Source organism: Anolis sagrei, chromosome X (assembly GCF_037176765.1).
Source record: "Anolis sagrei isolate rAnoSag1 chromosome X, rAnoSag1.mat, whole genome shotgun sequence".
In the NCBI taxonomy this organism is placed as follows: Eukaryota; Metazoa; Chordata; class Lepidosauria; order Squamata; family Dactyloidae; genus Anolis; species Anolis sagrei.
The window spans coordinates 94201533-94221068 of NC_090034.1; the positions used below are offsets into that span (position 1 = coordinate 94201533).

The following is a 19536-nucleotide window of genomic DNA, read 5'->3' on the forward strand; positions in this document are numbered from 1 at the left end:
AATTCCATCATGGGTGGAGTTCAGAATGCTCTTTGATTTTAGGTGAACTATACATCCCTGCAACTACAACTCCAAAATGTCGAGGTCTATTTCCCCCAAACTCCACTAGTGTTCACATTTGGGCATATTGAGTATTCATGCCAAATTGGCTCCAGATCCATCATTGTTTGAGTCCAGAGTGCTCACTGGAGGTAGTTGAACTACAACTCCCAAACTCAAGGTCAATGCCCACCACACCCTTCTAGTGTTTTCTGATGGTCATGGGTGTCCTGTGTGCCACGTTTGGTTCAATTCCATCATGGGTGGAGTTCAGAATGCCCTCTGATTTTAGGTGAACTATACATCCCTGCAACAACAACTCCCAAATGACAAGGTCTATTTTCCCCCAAACTCCAATAGTGTTTACATTTGGGCATGTCGAGTTTTCATGCCAAGTTGGGTCCAGATCCATCAATGTTTGTGTTCAGAGTGCTCACTGGACTTAGTTGAACTACAACTCCCAAACTCAAGGTGAATGCCCACAACACCCTGTATTATTTTCTATTCGTCATGGGTGTCCTGTGTGCCACGTTTGGTTCAATTCCATCATGGGTGGAGTTCAGAATGCTCTCTGATTTTAGGTGAACTATACATCCCTGCGGGGGCCCCGGTGGCGCAGTGGGTTAAAGCACTGAGGTGCTGAGCTTGTTGATCGAAAGGTTGCAGGTTCGATTCCGGGGAGCGGCGTGAGCTTCCGCTGTCAGCCCTAGCTTCTGCCAACCTAGCAGTTTGAAAACATGCAAATGTGAGTAGATCAATAGGTATCGCTCCGGTGGGAAGGTAATGGCGCTCCATGCAGTCATGTTGGCCATATGACCTTGGAGGTGTCTACGGACAATGCTGGCTCTTCGGCCTAGAAATGGAGATGAGCACCACACCCCAGAGTCAGACATGACTGGACTTAATGTCAGGGGACTACCTTTATCTTTACCTTTATACATCCCTGCAACGACAACTCCCAAATGACAAGGTCTATTTTCCCCCAAACACCACCAGTGTTTACATTTGGGCATGTTGAGTTTTCATGCCAAGTTGGGTCCAGATCCATCATTGTTTGAGTCCAGAGTGCTCACTGGAGGTAGGTGAACTACAACTCCCAAACTCAAGGTGAATGCCCACCACACCCTTCTAGTGTTTTCTGATGGTCATGGGTGTCCTGTGTGCCTAGTTTGGTTCAATTCCATCATGGGTGGAGTTCAGAATGCTCTCTGATTTTAGGTGAACTATACATCCCTGCAACGACAACTCCCAAATGACAAGGTCTATTTTCCCCCAAACTCCACCAGTGTTTACATTTGGGCATGTTGAGTTTTCATGCCAAGTTGGGTCCAGATCCATCAATGTTTGAGTCCAGAGTGCTCACTGGACTTAGTTGAACTACAACTCCCAAACGCAAGGTGAATGCCCACCACACCCTTTATTATTTTCTATTCGTCAAGGGAGTTGTGTGTGCCACATTTGGTTCAATTCCATCATGGGTGGAGTTCAGAATGCTCTTTGATTTTAGGTGAACTATACATCCCAGCAACTACAACTCCAAAATGTCGAGGTCTATTTCCACCAGTGTTCACATTTGGGCATATTGAGTATTCATACCAAGTTGGGTCCAGATCCATCATTGTTTGAGTCCAGAGTGATCACTGGAGGTAGGTGAACTACAACTCCCAAACTCAAGGTGAATGCCCACTACACCCTTCTAGTGTTTTCTGTTGGTCATGGGTGTCCTGTGTGCCACGTTTGGTTCAATTCCATCATGGGTGGAGTTTGGAATGCTCTTTGATTGTAGCATTTTCTGTGAACAAAGGCCTACTGCAGAAATAGGCCAATATGGCAGTAAATCATGACATATGAGCATTGGGGAAATATATGAAAATTCCCTTTTTAAAACCATGTCCCCTCCATTCCCGCCTTTTCTTTTTGCTGAGATGAAATCTTTTCAGCGAAGCAAATCAAGCAGGTTTTACAAAAGCAGAGCAAAGAAGCAGTTAATCTTATTGCTGCACAATGACCCCTTATTTTTGACCAATCATTTGTATCCACTTGGGATGTTTCTTTCACCCTAAGGATGTACATTCTGTTGTCATCCTAACTGGGTTGACATCCAAGAGTTCTATCTGTTCAATCTTTTTAGGGGCCAAGGCTGAGGGCAGCATAACTCTACAAGCACATGTTATCAAAGTGAAGCAACACAAAAATATCAACAGCATCATGATAATTGCAATTTCAGACATGACTAAATCTTTTAACCATTGCAAGTCAAGCACCCATTATGTGAGCCACCCCTGCCAATCTGAGTCTTCAGTGTATGTGATATTGATTGTGTTGACTATTTGGTGTGTCTTGGAAACATTCTCATTTTGCAACAAACTGCATAGACCTCCTTCTCTGAACAGGTGATCTACTGCCAATCTGTGTTGTATTTGGGTGTCTTATTTGGAGGGATTCCAATCCTTTTATTGTGTAGTTTGCCAGTTTATCTAGTTGCGCTGAAATGCGCCAGTTAGTGCTATTCCAATCTATGGAAACAAGATTGCACCAATTCTTTGTGATTCTGTCAAGTATGTTGTATTGTCAGTGTTGTGTCACTGTGTGCTCCTTAAACTCTGGCCCATCCATCTTGTTTTGCCTCATGCCCCAAGTGGCTGTTGTATATCAAAGAATCTCAGTCTCTCAAGAATCAGGGATTTCAGTTGTACATGTGCCATTCCAGACTGGGGCAGTATCTTCCCTTCCTGCCCAACTTCTGCAAATACAATAGTGTCTTGGCCAATCTTGCCAGCGTCTTTGTATGCATGTTGCAATGCAATGCGGAATTGTCTGCACATGTCAACGTTTGTTTGGTTGTATATGTCTGTGTCCTGTATATCTGACAGGAATACAGTAATGTCACATCTAGGGTATTGTCCCATTTGGACATGGGGCATGGTCATAGTAAGATGTCTTTGTAAGTGATGTTTGGGCTGAGCTAAGTGGTGCACAAAGGTGTACAAAGGGACAAGGGAGGTGAAGACCTCCCCTTCTTCAAAATGAATTAACTGGGGTCATCTGTATGATCAGTTGTCTGTTGTGTGGTGTTTGGAAAGCGGGCTGATTGTAAGTAACATACTCAACAGTCCCGTGCTTGTAATTTTTCTGCAATGGCATTTACCAACTGGTGGAGTGTGTCCTTCTCCCATCCTGCTGTAATGGGGGTGGCATCAGGCTGTCAATGACATCATCTCTGTCTCTTTCCGAAACATAATTCTAAACACTTGGCTGAAATAGCACAAACAAATGAAAGCTTATCAAGCTAGCAATCAAAACTAAATGGTGACAATAACCACTTTAACAATTCAGCAACAGAAATCATTCAATTTGAGAAAGGATATAGTCTTTAGTAAAATTTTGATCGAGTCCAGTTCTTGCTGCCAGAGGCGCAAATGTGGCCATGCACATATGTATCAAATCCAGTCCTTGTCAGGCCCAAACGTGGCCGCACACATCTGTATCCAACTTTCATGTCCTTTCAGTCTCCGGCATACAAAATCAATCTGAGTGAAACTGGGGGTTTGTTCCCCTTCTTGATTGAAGAAATGAGTCTATTAAATTCCAGGTAAAATGAAGAAAGTCTCTAAGTTCAAAAAGTCTCTGTATCTAGCAAAGTCTCTAGCTCTAAGATCAGTCTTTGTGTAAAGAAAGTCTGTATCCAGGAAAGTCTGTAAAATAAAATCTTCATATCTCACAAGTCTTTTAGCTCATCCTACCCAGTTGGTGGTGGTTTGGCTCCTGCATTTTGCACTCCTGGTTTGGGTGGGCTTGGCTCCTGTGTTTTGGACTCCCATTAGGCTTTCCAGCTGGCAGTGGTGCCTTTCAGGTCTCGCTCTACCCAGTTGGTGGTGGTTCGGGTAGGCTTGGCTTTCCAGGCTGACGGTGGTGCCTTTCGGATATCCAATTTAGGAACAGGGTCTCATCCAATTTTAGGAATGGGGTCCCATACAGGAGCTCAGGAGCTGAAAGAGATAAGCAGAAAGATAGTGAGAGGAAAAGGGGGAGGGGGATACTGATTACCCATCTGTTGAAGTCTTTTTGGCCAGTTCTGTTGTCAGGTCCATCAACATCCTTCGCTTCTACATCCATTGGCGGGCCTCTACGATCTCCCACTCCGAAGTCCTCTCGACCAAACTTCATCCTTTTTAAACAATTCTCCACGGTTTTTCCCACGATTCATCTCACGGTTCCTCTCCACGATTTATCTCATAGTTTCTCCATCCATCTGCTGTAGGCAATCCTTTAGCAATGTATACTGGCACTTTCGGTTGCCCATTCCATCTGCGACCTGCTTTTCCAATTTAATCAAAACAGTAAACTGTAAAATGTCTCTTGAGCTGTTAACTGGCAATGTCTCTCAAATTTGGCAAAAATCTCTGGGGCCTTTTGCTAGGCATTGTCTCTTAAATCTGGCAAAAATCTCTGGGCAAGCTGCCCTATCTACCTGTTCTAATGTCCCGTTCCAGAATTACCTCTTCCAATAACTTTTGTAGAGGAATTTGGGCCAAAGTAGCAAAATTTGTAGAGGTACTTTGCCCTATGTTTGAAGAAAAGCTGTGAAGTTAGTCACTTTGGTCTAAGAACTATAACTCATGTCCAACGTTATTGTATCCACATAAAAAATCAATTCTGCTGTCAAAATCAATTATAAGTTTTCTTTTGAAGTAAATATCAAACAAAAACAATGTAAAGAGTTCTGTTATTTCTAACATAAAAGTACTATAGTCATTTCATAGCCATCTGAAGAAAAGGCCATCCTCCAATGACAACAGAGGATAGGGAAGGAGGGGTTGGATTCTCCTTCAAAAGAAAATGCATTTATAAATTCCACAACCTCTATTAAGCTGTTGTTCTGGGACAAAATCAGATTTTCTAACCAAAAACTTTCTGGCACAAAACAATTTTAGACACAAATCTTGTGCCTCTCTCCAAGAAAAGGTTGCTGGGTAACAAAATAAAACTTTTGTCAGGGACGACTTGAGAAACTGCAAGTCGCTTCTGGTGTGAGAGAATTGGCCGTCTGCAAGGCCGTTGCCCAGGGGACGCCCGGATGATTTGATGTTTTTATCATCCCTGTAGGAGGCCTCCCCCACGTCCCCGCAATGGGGAGCTGGAGCTGACAAAGGGAGCCCATCCGCCTCTCCCCGGACTCGAACCTGCAACCTGTCGGTCCTCAGTCCTGCCGGCACAGGGGTTTAACCCGCTGTGCCACCGGGGCAACTTGAGGATACCTGCCATAGATGCAGGCAAAACTTCAGGAAAGAATGCTTCTGGAACATGGCCACTCAGCCTGAAAAACTTATAACAACCCAAACTTTAAACTTTGTCCACACACAGATGTAACTTTCCCCTTTCGGCACAAGCCTCAAAATGTCCCAACCTGCAAGGAGTTAAGGTCCATCAGCAGTTCATAGAGAAGGGAGGGCAAAATGAAGCATTTTCCCCTTTGAACCAGAAAGCTACAAGGAGCTCTGGTAAGCATTCATAAATTTGAACACAAAAATCCAAAACGGTATTAGATACTTTTAAAATGTACCATTCATAACCATTGTTCTCTCTTTTGCCAGAGAATGGCAAGAGAACACCATGTTCTTTTATCGCTATCTCTCTTCTGGCTCTGTAAAGCGAGAGCCCTCCACATACCATCCATTTTAAAACAGCTCTTAAAAAAACATTTTAAAACTCCGGCACATGATTTCACTCTCTCATGACATACAGTTGCTTTAAACATAAGAATTATTTCCATTTTCTTGAGCAAAAAATAGAGTTAGAACTTCAGTTTTAAAAATGCACTCTTAAAACACAGTCAATCCATTTCATTTGATCTCATCCTGGCTGGTATCAATCTAAATTCTTATCTCTATAACATACCGTACATTCAGGGCATTGTAAAACATCAGTTTCTAACAGTTCTTAAACAGCCTGCTTTTAAACCTTTTTAACACAGACAATGAGTTTCTATCAGTCTTCAAATTTTCATTTTGATGTGCCCTGGCCTCTTTCAGTGCTTGAAAAACTCTTTTGGCCAGTCACAACCCTTGACATAAAAACCCTTGATATCAGGTTTTTGCTCTTTTTTCTCTCCACACAGTTATTTATACAGCCCATGCGGGCAAATTTTCATGTTTTCAAAAGATACATATTCATAATGCAAGACTCATTTTTTCCCCATAGACACAGAACAAATCAGGATTTTAACCATTTCAGAAAATGTCACATCGCATAATATTCATTCTCCAAATTCACACACATACAGCTGGTTAGTGATTAGTGGTTAGGCCCTTTTACACATTCACACACAAAGAGAGAAACCTCGTTCACACACACACACGCACGCACGTACACAAACAAGCTTCCTGAGGTCAGCTTCCGCATAAACATAAAAATTCAAAACAATTATTGAAAACATCAAACTTTTAAAGATCACCCATTTTGTCATAATACACATTCTTCTTACATTTTAAGAACACAGCTTTTCAAATTGCAGCATTAGGGGTGTGTTGCTAAATATCAAAAAGACACATTTCGAACATAAATTCATTTCCCACAATTAACATTCTATATTTACTTTTCAACTCAACATGTCTGAGTGTCTCTCGCTCCCAGCCTTCATTTCATCAATGGAATACACAGAATTTCAAACTGAGTCCCGTATCATTTTGGCACACATACAAGGTCAAAATAGCCAAATCACCTGCCAACTTTTCAGGCAGTCTTACTTTTTATATATTTTTCCATGCCAAAGTTCAGGACACAAAGCTCTCTTTTGACACATCATTGTATTCCACATTCCTATCTTCTTCCAAGCACTTGAACGAGTCCCCATTTAAAACAACAATAATCCATCTACACAAAACAGTTCTCAGTTTCTCTTTAAAATCTTTTCATTCAGCACTCTTGGAAAACTAAATCAAGTACTCATTCTTTGACACAGCGGTGCTTGCACAAATCTCAACCCAGTGTTACAACACATAGATAATCTTTGCTGCCACTCACTCAAGATCACATGTGCACATCACAAATACCTCCAACAACACAAGGTCTCACAGAACCTAGTTTCCAGGGAATTTCACACAATTGACAATTCCCAGGGAGTATCACATAATTTTCTCAAATCTTTTTCTCAAATCGGGAATTGATTCTTCAGAGGCATCTGTTCACTCTCCCACACAGCTCTAGTCCAAAGTCCCATACTGACTGACTGCGTCTGTAGGTGACTTCCTTGGGGTTTCGATGGTAAAAGGAAGCCAGTGCTACTGTGCAACAGAAGCCACTTTGGAGCTTGTGGAAGCTACAGAGGGCTAAAAATACAAGAATCATGCCTTTTATAAATTCTCACTGCTCCTGTCACCTTTGACTCAAGGAAACACAAATACTATCTCTCCTTTTCAAACAGGTAACTGAAATCCAAAGCTTTTTGCAGAAAATTCAAATCACACAACACAACATCAAAACAGCTTTTCTCATTTCTTTCCTTTTCAGAATCACTGAGGCGAAGCCCTCTCCAGCCTCAGAAGGCACATTCAGATTCAACACAGAACCTTTGCAACCAAATCAGCACCTCAACACAATTTAACAGTTTACAATAATATTGAAATCAATACAGATGAATGCAATTTATCAATAACATTTGCAAGGTTTGAATATTGTTAGTTCATTTGAAATCTCAGCATTTGCAATACATTTCAACACAAAAGTTTAAGACATCAACATTAGTAAAAAAAACATCAGCATAGGCAGTTTGTCATTTTTAACTCGACATCACATCAATCTTAAATCTCCCCCCCCCCCCCACACATAAGTGTGGAAACAAGACATATAGACAGGTGGTGTGAAGACAAGACAGCCTTGCGCACATGGAAACACACACACAAGTGGCCATTCACCCCACGTTTCTATAGGATTTCGGCTGGGTTTTGCTTGTTGGATTTTTTGAGGGTTTTTTTTTTCTCCAGCCAGCACTAAAAGTTTGTTTCTCTGGGAAGTGAAGTCAGAGCATCCGATTTCACTCTCCCCCACACTCCAGTCCAAAGGTTGTTTTTTTACTGCAGATACTAGAAACTTCCTGCTAACTATATGAATGTGGTTTCAACAAAATCAACAATTCAATTCATCTCATACTTACCCTTCCCCGAAGCTTTTGCAGTAATTCAACCGGTCTCGGCCCACTCTTGGGCGGCAAGCCAAAAGATGGAGAATCCGGCGGCTGGGCCCAAGCTCACACACAGATGACTCCTTCCCTTCTCTTGCCGCCAAGAGATAAGCACCTGAGCCGGAGGCCCCAAATGCCCTCTTGGCTAGTGCCTTCCAAAAAGAACGCCCTCAAATATGCAATATCTCGGTGGAACCTCCAGAAAATGTAGGGGCAAAAACGATAAGATAAGATACAGTCATGGTCAGAGAACAATGGACCATAGTTATGTTATAGTTGTGCCATTGTTAGGATCCCACGTGTGCTATAATGTCAATCAAAATCATAAACAACTAATGAACAACTGCATAGCTAACTTAAGACCAATGAAATGATTTGTCTTTGGGAACCAATGAGATGATTGATTTCTATGTACCAATCAAACTGTTTTAATGAAAGTCATAAATAATCAATGCAACCAACTTTAGGTTGGACAAACCCCTTTATTGCATTTCTATATGCATGTTTGTCACTATTGCTTCAGCTGCGCAATAAATAGCATTTTGCAGTTTTAAAGATTCAACTTTCGTGGTGTCCTTCCTCGCCCTCCTTGGGAAGGGGCAATCTGCTCTTGGATTTTGGATTTGTGAACAAAGGCCTACTGCAGAAATAGGCCAATATGGCAGTAAATCATGACATATGGGCATTGGGGAAATATCTGAAAATTCTCTTTTTAAAACCACGTCAAGCTGCGCCACAATCCCATATAATGGCAGTCATTACTGCTGACATTGTGTTGTAAAAATGGTTAAAAATAAACAAATAAATAAATAAAATTAGAAATAAAACTTTAGTTAGCCACAGAAGGAATTGGCCATCTGCAAGGACATTGACCAGGGGAGGCACAGATGGTTTGATGTTTGTTATCCTTGTGGGAGGCTTTTTCCATGTCCCCGCATGAGGAGCTGGAACTGATAGAGGGAGCTCATCAGCCTCTCCCCAGATCCGAACCTGCGACCTGTCGGTCTTCAGTCCTCACAGCACAAGGGTTTATAAATGTGTTTTTAAATAAAACCAACATGCATTTGTGACGAATGATAGTAACATGCGTTGTGGCTAATTTATTCATAACTTAAAACAGTAAAAACCTGGTGAGTAATTGGTGTGATTCACCTCCATCTATGTGCTGTCCAAAACAGCCTAGGTCATGCAGCCACTGTGTAATTAAGTGGCTGTCTCGGTGTCAGTCAACCACCATAAAATGGCTGCCAGCCATGGGGCTATAGATGGCTTCAATATATAAAATGGCTGCTGGGGCCAAGATGGCCGACTGCCACGTGCACAGTGATGTCCTGTCCACAAGCAACTGGCATCATCAGGCAACCAGGAGGCCAGCCAAGAAGCTCCTAAGGGTGGAGGGTGTGCCACCAGCGCTTGGCCTAACAGGCAGGCCAGATCCAAAAGCGCTGAGCCAGGGCAGAAGGGCCCCACAGCCAACATGCCTAGCGGTGAAAGAAAAAGAGTGGGGGAGGGGCCAAACAAGTCCTACTACATTTGAAGTCCTATCAAGGAAGCAATTAAACTGAAAATAAGGCGAATCACACTGGCCTTAACCCAGTTTATTATAACTTTATGTCTTGGCTTCCTGGTTACCCTATATAAACCAGGGTCTGAAGTCAAGGGGCAGCTGGGCTCCCACAGAAGTTGAGGAAGCAGAATCCATTTTGTTCCCTTCTGCTTCAGGATAAGCTTTGTCTTAGAAGGCACTAGAAATCTGAGTGAGTGTTTAAAAATTAACTGCTTTGTTTGAGAGGCGGGGCTTCCTGTTCTGCTTCCTGGTTACCCTATATAAACCAGGGTCTGAAGTCAAGGGGCAGCTGGGCTCCCACAGAAGTTGAGGAAGCAGAATCCATTTTGTTCCCTTCTGCTTCAGGATAAGCTTTGTCTTAGAGGGCACTAGAAATCTGAGTGAGTGAGTGTTTAAAAATTAACTGCTTTGTTTGAGAGGTGGAGCTTCCTGTGTTTAAAAATTAACTGCTTTGTTTGAGAGGCGGGGCTTCCTGTTCTGCTTCCTGGTTACCCTATATAAACTCAGTAACCTACACTTTCACCCCTGCATACAGACAACAACATAAAACACACACCAAGAGGAGGTAATTAGCAACCCCCAGATGGAACAAACACAAAAACTTCCAGTCTCATGCACAAGCTGTGGCATGTTCAGCTTTTTCACACTACAATTACTCAATTATATTTGCCCCAAGTGTAAACAGATCACTCACATGGAACACAGGATCTGACAACTCGAGGACCGTATTAAGACCCTTAAGGGCATTCAGGAACTCGAGCCGTTCTTAGACACCACACAGCATGCTGTCCTAGACACGCAGCCCATATCACATCAACATTATGGGGAGGTTTAAGAGGAGATCACCTCAGATGTGGACAACCCTCAGGCTTGGAGGAATGTCACCCTTAGAAAGAGACATAGGACCCGGAAGCCTCCTTAGAATACTTCTTCTCAGCTGCAGTTACACAATAGATTCCACATTTTCACACAGCTATCACTTGACCAAGAAACACAACACATTGAGGAAGACCAGAATGGCTTAGATACTGATCAGTGGCTCGTCCTTGACCAGTGTGAGGGGGATAGTCCTGTTTGGGACAACACTTCACAACATTCACACTTACACAATCATGCAGGTGTGCCATCCCCAACCATAGACCAGGTGCAACAGGAACACATACAGGAGAACGCTAGGCTCTTGGACGAATCTCAATGGATTGTCCTTGATGAATGCACTGGGGATGTCGAGGAGGAGGACAACACTTTACACCTACACAATTCACACCAACAGGATCACTTTTCTGGGGACCTACACACTACAATGCGCAAAAGGGGCCCTGCCAATCCTGAAAGTAAACAGGTCTTGGTAGTAGGCGACTCCCTCCTTAGAGGAACGGAAGCCGTCATTTCCAGACCGGATGGGATGGCTCGAGAAATATGCTGCCTACCGGGGGCAAAAATACACCATATCACTCAGAGGCTCACCAGGCTCCTCAAGCCCCATCACCGTCCTCCCCTCATGTTGATTCATGTAGGAACCAATGATACTGCTAGGCATACTGTTCAAAAGATCACAAATGATTTTCGAGCTCTAGGAACAAAGCTAAAGCAATGTAATGTACAGGTGGTCTTTTCATCCCTCCTCCCAGTCATAAAACACAGTCCTACAAGGGCCAGAAAAATAGTACAGGTCAATGACTGGCTTAGAAAATGGTGTCAGGAGGAACGCTTTGGCTTCCTTGACCATGGCCTGCTTTTCCAGGAGGATGGCCTACTGGCAAGGGATGGGGTGCATCTCACACAAGTAGGAAAACACCTTTTTGCTCACAGACTCGCAAACCTCATTAGGTGCACTTTAAACTAGGCCCACTGGGGGAGGGGGACAGCAGCCTTGCAAACACTACTTTACCCACAATGTCAGGGAACCGCCAGAAGGCTAAACGGAGGGCTGCACAAACACAAAAAGGACCAAGTACCGAAAGCACAATAATCCCAACTAATCAGCTCAGGGGAAGATCTAAGGGGCTCACATGTCTTTACACTAATGCACAGAGCATGGGAAATAAACATGACGAACTCCAACTTTCAGCACAACACCACAAATATGATATCATAGGCATCACTGAAACCTGGTGGGATGACTCCTATCACTGGAAAGTAGACATCGAGGGCTATAACCTCTTTCACAGAAACCGAACAAAGGGGAGAGGAGGCGGAGTAGCCTTATATGTCAAAAACTCTTATGCTGCAGAAGAAATGCATGACAGCAATCCGGGAAACAAGCTTGAAAGCATCTGGATAAGAATCAAGGGAACTGGGACTCAAAAAGATCTTGTTGTAGGAGTCTACTACAGACCTCCAAGCCAGGAGGAAGAACTTGATGAAGTCTTCTGCCAACAGTTGACCAAACAGGTACAGAGTAGAGATGTAGTAGTCATGGGCGATTTCAACTATCCCGATATTTGCTGGAAAACAAACTCGGCCAAGAGTACAAAGTCCAACAAATTCCTCGCTTGCCTTGCAGACAATTTCATGGTCCAGAAGGTAGAAGAGGCAACAAGGGGATTGGCTACTCTTGATTTCATCCTAACAAATGCGGAGGACCTGATTGATGCGGTTGAAGTGGTAGGATCCTTAGGGGCAAGTGACCATGTGCTCCTGCAATTTGAGGTACAAAGAAAGGTTGAAACTAAGACAAGTCAAACCCGCATTTTGGACTTTAGGAGAGCTGATTTCCAAAAAATGAAGGAAACACTGAGCAGCATTTTGTGGACACAGATACTAAAAGACAAGGGGGTTACGGATGGATGGGAGTTTCTCAAGAGTGAAATACTCAAGGTGCAGTTGCAAACCGTGCCAACAAAAAGAAAAAATAGGGCAAGTGCAAAGAAGCCAGAATGGATGTCCAAAGAACTTCTAACTGTGCTAAGACACAAAAGAGACATGCACAAGAAGTGGAAAAAGGGAGAAATCACCAAAGAAGAATTCAAAAAAATAGCCAACACCTGTAGGGAAAAGGTCCACAAGGCTAAAGCACAAAACGAGCTCAGGCTTGCCAGGGACATTAAAAACAATAAAAAGGGATTCTTTTCTTATGTCAGTAGAAAAAGGAAAAACAAGGAGGCGATAGGGCCTCTTCGAGGAGAAGATGGGGCAATGCTGACAGGGGATAGGGAAAAGGCAGAATTACTTAATACCTTCTTTGCCTCAGTCTTCTCACAAAAAGAAAGTCATCTTCAACCTCAGCAAGACGGAGTGGATGAGGGATTTGAGGACATCTAACCCCAAATTGGGAAACAAGTCGTCCAGGAATACCTGGCTGCTCTAAATGAGTTCAAGTCCCCAGGGCCAGATCAACTACACCCAAGAGTATTGAAGGAACTAGCGGAAGTCATTTTGGAACCATTGGCAACCATCTTTAAGAGTTCTTGGAGAACAGGAGAAGTTCCAGCAGATTGGAGGAGGGCCAATGTGGTCCCAATCTTCAAGAAGGGAAAAAAGGATGACCCAAACAAGTACCGTCCGGTCAGCCTCACGTCAATACCAGGCAAGATTCTGGAAAATATTGTTAAGGAAGTGGTCTTCAAACACTTAGAAACAAAAGCGGTCATTGCTAGTAGTCAACACGGATTTATAAAAAAACAAGTCATGCCAGACTAATCTGATCTCTTTTTTCGATAGAGTTACAAGCTGGGTAGATGCGGGGAATGCCGTGGATGTGGCGTACCTGGATTTCAGTAAGGCCTTCGACAAGGTCCCCCATGACCTTCTGGCAAGGAAACTAGTCCAATGTGGGCTAGGCAAAACTACGGTCAGGTGGATCTGTAATTGGTTAAATGGACGAACCCAGAGGGTGCTCACCAATGCTTCCTCTTCATCCTGGAAAGAAGTGACGAGCGGAGTGCTGCAGGGTTCCGTCCTGGGCCCGGTCCTGTTCAACATCTTTATTAATGACTTAGACGAAGGGTTAGAAGGCAGGATCATCAAGTTTGCAGACGACACCAAATTGGACAGGAGCAGGATTCAAAACGATCTTGACAGATTAGAGAGATGGGCCATAACTAACAAAATGAAGTTCAACAGTGACAAATGCAAGATACTCCACTTTGGCAGGAAAAACGAAATGCAAAGATACAGAATGGGGGACAATGCCTGGCTCGAGAGCAGTACGTGTGAAAAAGATCTTGGAGTCCTCATGGACAACAAGTCAAACATGAGCCAACAATGTGATGTGGCAGCAAAAAAAGCCAATGGGATTTTGGCCTGCATCAATAGGAGCATAGTGTCTAGATCTAAGGAAGTAATGCTACCCCTCTATTCCTCTATTGAACACCTGGAATATTGTGTTCAATTCTGGGCCCCACAATTGAAGAGAGATATTGACAAGCTGGAATGTGTCCAGAGGAGAGCGACTAAAATGATAAAAGGTCTGGAGAACAAGCCCTATGAGGAACGGCTTAAGGAGCTGGGCATGTTTAGCCTGAAGAAGAGAAGGCTGAGAGGGGATATGATAGCCATGTATAAATATGTGAGAGGAAGCCACAGGGAGGAGGGAGCAAGCTTGTTTTCTGCTTCCCTGGAGACTAGGACGTGGAACAATGGCTTCAAACTACAAGAGAGGAGATTCCATCTGAACATGAGGAATAACTTCCTGACTGTGAGAGCCGTTCAGCAGTGAAACTCTCTGCCCCAGAGTGTGGTGGAGGCTTCTTCTTTCGAAGCTTTTAAACAGAGGCTGGATGGCCATCTGTCGGGGGTTATTTGAATGCGATGTTCCTGCTTCTTGGCAGGGGGTTGGACTGGATGGCCCATGAGGTCTCTTCCAACTCTTAGATTCTATGATTCTATTATTCTATGCCTTTTATTGAAATATTAATGATAATTCCTACAAGGGAATTTGGTTCTTTCTTTGCTTTTTTGGCTTTGCCCTGTAACAGTTAAAAGAAGTTTAAGAGTATGTCCTTTCACAACTTCAAAAAGTCAAAACCAGGCAAAGCCAGGGGAGACAAGGGAGGAAGGCAGGCTGGCAGAGCCCTGCTAAACCACCAACCCCCAGGCCAGGGGAACAACCTGGGGGAGGGGATCCTGATTCAGGGCCAAAGAGGCGGTGGGGGCGCCAAGGCAAGGGAGCTGCCACCCCCCAAGAGCCCAGAGACAGACCTTGAGTGTCCTCCCTTGTCCACATTCAGCTTCAGAATGAAGAAGGGGGCGGGCCAGTGCTAAGAGCAAAGTAGAGAGCTTAAGGAGCTGGGCATGTTTAGCCTGAAGAAGAGAAGGCTGAGAGGAGATATGATAGCCATGTATAAATATGTGAGAGGAAGCCACAGGGAGGAGGGAGCAAGCTTGTTTTCTGCTTCCTTGGAGACTAGGACGCAATGGAACAATGGCTTCAAACTACAAGAGAGGAGATTCCATCTGAACACGAGGAAGAACTTCCTGACTGTGAGAGCTGTTCAGCAGTGGAACTCTCTGCCCCGGAGTGTGGTGGAGACTCCTTCTTTGGAAGCTTTTAAACAGAGGCTGGATGGCCATCTGTCAGGGGTGATTTGAATGCAATATTCCTGCTTCTTGGCAGAATGGGGTTGGACTGGATGGCCCATGAGGTCTCTTCCAACTCTTTGATTCTATGATTCTATGATTTCAGTGGCTTCTCTGTGTAGCCTGGCATGGTGGTTGTGAGAGTGGTCCAGCATTTCTGTGTTCTCAAATAATAATCTTCTGTGTCCAGGTGGGTTCCTCAGGTCATCTGCTATGGCCGACCTGGGGAACCTCTTGCGGTCATCCCTTGGGACCTCCAGGAAACCGACGGGCCATCCTGGCATTGGCTGGCCCTGATTGTTTCACGTCAGGAATTCCCCTGTTTTGTCAGTGTTCCTCTTTAATCTCAGGACTGTGAATAAAGAGCAACACTCAAAAAGAGAAGACTTCCAGCCAGGGCCAGCTAGCACCTCCCAAGAAAGAACCCGCCCCCAGGCAGGAAGCAGCCAGGCTTTGAAGCTGCAAGGCTATTCATTGCCAATCTAGGGGGCTAATTGCAACCATCACACTTGCAACCTCAAGCAGACAGGAGTCCTTTCTCCCTCCCTGGACCTCATTCCACAGGGATATAAACCTCCCTTGCCAGTTTCCAACAGACCTCACAACCTCTGAGGATGCTGCCACAGATGCAGGCGAAACATCAGGAGAGAATGCTTCTGGAAAACGGCCAGGCAGTTGAGAAAACTCACAGCAACAAATGTGGTGTAGTTGGCCAGTAGTTCAATGTCAGGTAGACTGACTCAGATCCATGTCTCACACCTTGGATAAGGCCACAGCCTTGGATAAGGCCTCAGTTGACACCTTGTCAATCAACCATCAAGTCTTTCGATGCCACCAATGCAAGGCCTATGTTCCTCCATGACGGCATCTCTGCTCTCCATAGGAGCAGACCTGTAAGGAATGATGGGACTCTCTGGGGCTTCCCTGGCCCCATTCTCCTCTCTCAAGGAACTCAGCACAGAACCAGCTGCCAAGCCCCAGTGAATAAGCTGGGTCGTGTCAGGGGGGTGGGCCTGGATCGCCTTGGGGGCCCCTTCCCACAACCTGGTTCTATGCATTCACTAGTATTACTATTATTAACATAAAGTTTATCATCATCATCATCATCTACAGAAATAAAAATGAAAGGTTTGTTTGTGGGATTAACAGAACTCAAAAACCACTGGACGCATTGTCGCCAAATTTGGGCACAAGACACCTACTGACCCAAGGAGTGGCCATCACTAAAAAAAACCCTGATTTTGTCATTTGGGAGTTGTAGTTGCTGGGATGTATAGTTCACCTACAATCAAAGAGCATTTTGAACTCCACCAATGATGGAATTGAACCAAACCTGGCACACAGGACTCCCTTGACCCAACAGAAAAATGAGACAGGGTTGGTGGGCATTGGGTTTGAGAGTTCTGGTTCAGTTCCCTCCAGAGAGCACTGTGGGCTCACACAATGATGGGTCACACACTCTCAGCCTCAGAAGCAAACCAAGGAATGACTTGAAGGCAAACAACAACTACTACTACTACTACAGAGTTAGAATCCCCGCTCAACCATAGAAAGCCATTGGACAGTTCACACACTCTCAGCCTCAGAGTCAAACCAAGGTATGACAACAACAACAGAGTTAGAATCCCTGCTCAACCATAGAAAGCCATTGGATGGGTCACATACTCTCAGTCTCAGAGGCAAACCAAGGAATGTCTAGAAGGCAAACAACAACAACTACAACAACAACAGGGTTAGAATCCCCACTCAACCATAGAAAGCCATTGGACGGGTCACACACTCTCAGCCTCAGAGGCAAACTAAGGAATGACTTGAAGGCAAACAACAACAACAACAACAACGAGTTAGAATCCCCGCTCAAGCATAAAAAGCTATTGGATGGGTCACACACTCTCAGCCTCAGAGGCAAACCAAGGAATGACTTGAAGGCAAATAACAACAACAACTACAACAGAGTTAGAATCCCCGCTCAACCATATAAAGACATTGGATGGGTCACACACTCTCAGCCTCACCTACAATCAAATAGCATTCTGAACTCCACCCATGAGGGAACTGAACCAAACGTGGCACACAGAACTCCCATGACCAATAGAAAACAATAAAATGGTGGGCATTGACCTTGAGTTTGGGAGTTGTAGTTCACCTACGTCCAGTGAGAATTGTGGACTCAAACAATGATGGATCTGGACCCAACTTGGCATGAATACTCAATATGCCCAAATATGAACACTGGTGGAGTTTGGGGGAAATAGACCTTGACATTTGGGAGTTGTAGTTGCAGGGATTTATAGTTCACCTACATCAAAGAGCATTCTGAACTCCACCAATGATGAAATTGAACGAAACGTGGCACACAGAACTCCCATGACCAATAGAAAATAATAAAGGGTGTGATGGGCATTGACCTTGAGTTTGGGAGTTGTAGTTCACCTACATCCCGAGAGCACTGTGGAATCAAACAATGATAGATCTGGACCAAATTTGGCACGACAATCAATATGCCCAAATGTGAACCCTGCTGGAGTTTGGAGAAAATAGACCTTGACATTGGGAGTTGTAGTTACTGGGATTTATAGTTCACCTACAATCAAAGAGCATTCTGAATCCCACCAAGGTTAGAATTGGGCCAAACTTCTCACACAGAACCCCCATGACCAACAGAAAATACTATGTCTTTGGCGACCCCTCTGACACCTCCTCATGACCCCTCCAGGGGTCCCGACCCCCAGGTTGAGAAACACTGTGCTAAGAAGTTATAATAATAGGATCCTAGAGTTGGGAGAGACCCCTGGGCCATCCAATCCCATTAATGCCAAGCAAGAATAGCACAATGAAAACACCTCGATAGGTGACCATTCAGCCTCTGTTTGGAAGCTTTCAAAGGAGGAGTTTCCACTGGACTTTGAGGCAGAGACTTTCCTGCCAATTGAACCCATGGTTCCATTGAGTCCTTGTCTCAGAAAGGAACCCTCCTCCCTCATCCTTAGGACATCATTTCAGATATTTACACATGGCTCTCATATCTCTGTTTCTCAACCTTCTCTTCCACAGGCTAAGCATACCCAGCTCTTTAAGATGCTCCTCAAAGGGATTCGTGATCTCCAAGCCTTTGATCATCTAAGTTGCCTTCCTCTGGACACCTTCCAGCTTAGAGTCAATATCCCTTTTTATATATATAGATTTTTATTGAACATAAGAAAGAGAGAGATTTTTTATTTACATGAAAAGCGGTGGAACAGTGGGGTAATAGGAAATTAGGAAGAAAAAGATCTTTTTAAAAAGTAAAGTATCCTCAGATTTATTTACATAAAAGTGTTGGAACAATGTGTTTATAGGAAAGTAGGAAAAACTAAAAAATTGAGGGAGGGGGGACAAAAAGCCCGCCCCAAAATGTCTAAAATGTCTTGACTTCCATTCCAAGCTTTGTGATTCTTATTCTTTTTTAAATTTAATCTATACCCCTAGTTTTATTTAGTTATTACATTCGTCTGATTGTCTTTTCATACTCCTGGAAAAGATCCCAGTTTGTCAATTGAGTCGATTTACCTGAATGATTCCTCAAAAAGAAAGTTAACTTGTCCATGTCTTTAATTTCATGCAGTTTAATTATCCAATCTTCAATTTCCAGAACTTTTTCTTGTTTCCAAAGTTTTGCGAAGGAGATTCTTGCTGCTGTCGTGATATATGTAAATAGTTTAACTTTATTTTCTTCCAAGCACAGTTCTGAGTCTGTAATTCCTAGCAAGTAATATTTCGTTTTTTTCTTAAAGTTCTTTTTCAGGATTTTTTGTGATTCATTATGACTTTTGTGGCTACCCTGCAGGACCACCACATATGAAAAAAGCTTCCATCATGTTCTTGACATTTCCAACATTTATTTGGGGTATCTTTATTAGTTTCTTAGGGGTGATGTACCACCTATGGAACATTTTAAGCCAGTTTTCCTTTAAGTCCATTGCATAGGTGTATTTCAATTTTTTATTCCAGACTTGTTCCCATTCCTTAAAGTGGATTGACCTTCCTTAAAGTGGATTAAACCCCACATCAGTCCTAGCCTACCAAGCCAGTGGTGTGGAATTGTGGGAATAGTAGCCCATCAACATTTGGAGGGCCAACCATTCCCTACTCATGCAACCTCACACTGACTATGAAAGGCATTACTCCAGTTATAATTCAAGGATAAGATGATGATGTGTGTAATGCTGTATATAATGTGTTTGTATGTTGT

At 43.7% G+C, this 19536-nt stretch overlaps 1 long non-coding RNA gene across 1 annotated transcript; it reads right to left on the reverse strand.

Annotated features, from left to right (window-relative positions):
* Positions 1 to 3893: 3893 nt before the first annotated feature.
* LOC137094892 (uncharacterized) lies at positions 3894 to 7838 on the reverse strand. The gene is made up of 2 exons (XR_010908738.1): positions 6524 to 7838; positions 3894 to 4354 (listed from the first exon to the last, which is right to left on the reverse strand). It is a non-coding gene; the product is annotated as an uncharacterized lncRNA (long non-coding RNA).
* Between the last annotated feature and the right edge of the window lie 11698 nt (positions 7839 to 19536).